General features: G+C 32.6%; 1 protein-coding gene across 1 annotated transcript in view; it reads right to left on the bottom strand.

Annotated features, from left to right (window-relative positions):
• The window catches only part of DMD (dystrophin), a 2,219,276-nt gene that overhangs the window by 381,533 nt on the left and 1,834,044 nt on the right, over positions 1–3,699 (bottom strand). The gene's annotated exons all lie outside the window — the stretch shown is intronic.

Raw genomic sequence — 3,699 nt, 5'->3', positions numbered from 1 at the left:
ACATGGTAATATTCTACAATAAAATAAGAAAATAAAAGATACATTTGGCAGTAATTTGTTATTGTTTCAACAAACCAAGTCACCTTATTAATTATTCTACTCTACAAGCTTCCTAACTTAATCCTTTACGTTGACATAAAAGCCTACTAACTTGATTTTATTTCACTCATTGACTTGTGTATGTGATGGTAAAAATCATTATTATGAAATCTGCACACTTAATAGGTAGAACATCTAAATGGGCCTTTGGTGTCTATAATAGGTAGAAACACAAGCAAGCTAGAGATATAAAAAGATTACATTTGAAAAGCATACTGACAAGCCCTTCCCTAAAGGAAAAAAAGAGCAAGTTCAACATATAATCATTTTTAAAATGGAAAAATATATATCTTTGTAAGTTATATATTCCCCTTTTATAATGATTAGCTGATTTTTAAGTTCAAGGGTCAACCATTCTGTGGGAGCTTTAATAAGCCCAGAAGTATTATGAACAAACCCATAATAATGATATGTGAAATAGCCTTTATGAGTATTGATGATACATTAGCATTTCTACCTTTATTCTACTATAATTTAATGATTTAACATACACTTAATCGAAGTAGAGCCATTGGATTAAAGATCATGGGATCCTAGATTTAATGCTGGAAGGAACCTTAGAGGCCAATGAGTCCAATCCCATTATTTTTCAGATGAGGAAATTAAGCAATGGAGAATTAAGTAATTTGTCCAGGGTCACACAGTAGTTGTCTGTGGCAGCTAAATTGTATAGAGCATAGCATGCTGGGTTTTAGAGGCAGGAAGTCCTGAATCTACCTCAGATACGTGTTCCCAAACTAGTCAATATAATAACAAGAAGAAGCATTTACACAATACTTCAAAATTTGTAAGTCTCTTTGCAAATATTATCTCATTTTATCCAGTGCTTACTTAGCACAATGCTTGGAACATAGTAGGATCTTAATAAATGTTTATTTGAATTGAATTATCCTGAAGAGAACCCTAAAAGTTATGGAATATTTATTATCTCTATTTTCTAGTTGAGAAAACAGGCAAATAGAGGTTAAGTAATTTGCCCAGTCATTTAATCTCTGTCTGCCTCAGCTTCCTTATCTGTAAAATGAAACATTTAGACTCAATGGCTTCCCTGGTCTCTTCTGTAGGTGTGAGATAGGGTTTGAAGCCAGGTCTTCTGATTGAAAATTCAGCACTCTAACTACTTCTCTATGTAGCAATTTTGAATGGGATAATTCTTTCATATGAAGCTTCTTGGAATTATAATATGATATAGCAGAAAGGAATCTCATCTAGCCCTGTTTCATTAAAGATGAGGTAGAGAGAGATATAATTATTTGTCTGAGATCTTTCATATAGTCAGTGGCAGAACTGGTTGGTTACAAAACTAAAATTTGAATCTTTAGCCTCCAAAACCAGGGCTAATTTTCACATACCAAGCTACCTCTTAGATTCATTGTCTATTCCAGTGGAAAAGCATCTCAGAGGTCATCTGATTCAGTGCCCTAATTTTATAGATGAAAGAAATACCTTAACAATTGATTAGGGAATTATCATTTGTGAATCTATTCAAATCTTTTCAGACCTGTTTCCATTTCTCTGGAATACTAGTCATATGTTATCTTCTAGAGTCTTTATACTTTTTTGAATAAACAATTCCATCAATAAAACATTTCTTATTATAAAATAACAATATAAATATAATAACTTATTTATAAAATACATGCATGTACCACTACATTAATAATTCTTTACATAATAGAACTCACACATAGAACCGAAAATTGAGAAAGATGAGAAAGATGAGATGGCCCTTAGAGTCAAGTAGAATATCAGTGGAGTTTATTAAATAGATACTGACATGGTCAGATTGAACTTTAGAAAAATCACTGACAGCTAAATGGATAATGATTTGAGAGGTGGAGAGATCTGGATAATTAGGTACTGTAAAGGTCCAGGTAATACATAATATAAGACTTTACTAGGTGAAGTTATTGGGGGCCCAGGAAATGGGAGGATTTTCATAATGGCACTGGAATAGTTTCTATAGGTAATGATTAGAAGATTTTAACTGCTCAATGAATATTGTAATAGGTATCTATCCTAACTTCATAGAATTCTTTCCCCTTTTTTTACTCCCCTTTTCAGATATCTTTTACCATAAAGTAAAGAGAGAAACATGCAAAGTACTGATAAAGAACAATAATAATTGCAATGATTTAAAACACTATAACCATATATTGTAATAAACTGTTTAAAAAGCAATTTTTTCATAATGATTACATGAAGAAAATAATGCATATATATGATTTTCCATCTATGTCATAGATGAAAAAACTGAGGCTTAGAAAAGCTAAATGATTTACTTCCCAGTGACCTGAGCGTCAAATCTGGTTTTATGATTATTTGTTGCTCTTTCCTATACCCCACAAAATCCCTGCATCTAGAAACTTATCTCCTGATCATCATGCTCTCTGGACACCAATAACCCATTTCAGATATTAGCAGATATTCTTTCAGAGTGGGGGGCTTTAAAGGCAAGCTAAAAGCAGCTGAAGAATTAAGTGATTTAATGCTTTACCACTTACTTCTGGCAAACATGTTAATTAAGCACAGTTCAAAAACTGTCAATGGTTATAACCAAGTCTGTGGAGGCTAAGGATTGCTGCTGCTTATAAGCATCATATAAGAAACAAGTTATATGGTGAAAAAGAAATGCTTATACTTAACAAACTGGGGGGAAAACACTGGGTAGAGAAAGTTATTCAAAACATGTAGCATATTTTTAATTTAAAATTTTAATATTAGATTAAGACATTCAGTTCTAGAACAAGCTTGGGTATGAAAACCATTACAAATATACTAGGGAATGGCTTTTACCTCTTTTTGTTTTCCTAATGCTTAACGTAGTGCTTGGCACATAGTAGGAACTTAATGAATGTTTACTGGTTGATATAAGTTATTTGACAATGGGAAATATTTAGCCTAAGGAGGCTTCCCTTCATGTATGAATGTTCTTTTTTAGTTATTTTTACCGTGCCTTCCACTCTGAAGGGACCTGATGATCTTAATAATGACATGGGCTATTGGTGTCCAAGAAGATGATGGAGTTAAGTAAATAGGTTCCTTTGTATTTGAGGAGTATATGAAAGAACTTACTTTTATAGAAGTGAGAAAACTTTAAAAATTACAAAGAAAATATATTTATAAAAATTTTTGAATTTGATATATCACAGAGCTGGAAGAAACCTTATATGTCATTTAGTCTAATCTCATAACTGAGAAAACTGAAGTGCTGAGACATTTTTATTGTTGCTGTGCGTTTCTTTTCAGTCACATCTGAGTCTTTGTGACTCCATTTAGAGTTTTCTTGGCAAAAGTATTGCAATAGTTTGCCAGTTACTTTTACAGATAAGGAAACTAAGGGAAATAGACTTGAATGGCTTGCCTATGTCATACAGCTAATAAGTATCTGAGATTTGAATGCAGGATGATGAGTCTTCATGACTTCAAGCCCAATGCTCTATCCATTGAGTCATCAAGATGCCTTAGAAAATATCTAATTTGGCTCAAAATTTCACTACTAGCTAAACACAGAAGCCCAACTGGAACACAACTTAGAGCTTTTAGGAATGGTAGCTTGAGACCCCAGGAAAAGCAATCAGAAAATCACTTTCAAAATCT

Source organism: Antechinus flavipes, chromosome 3 (genome assembly GCF_016432865.1).
Source record: "Antechinus flavipes isolate AdamAnt ecotype Samford, QLD, Australia chromosome 3, AdamAnt_v2, whole genome shotgun sequence".
NCBI lineage: Eukaryota > Metazoa > Chordata > Mammalia > Dasyuromorphia > Dasyuridae > Antechinus > Antechinus flavipes.
Note: the sequence above shows the minus strand (reverse complement) of the source record. Positions and strands in the feature narration are given on the sequence as shown.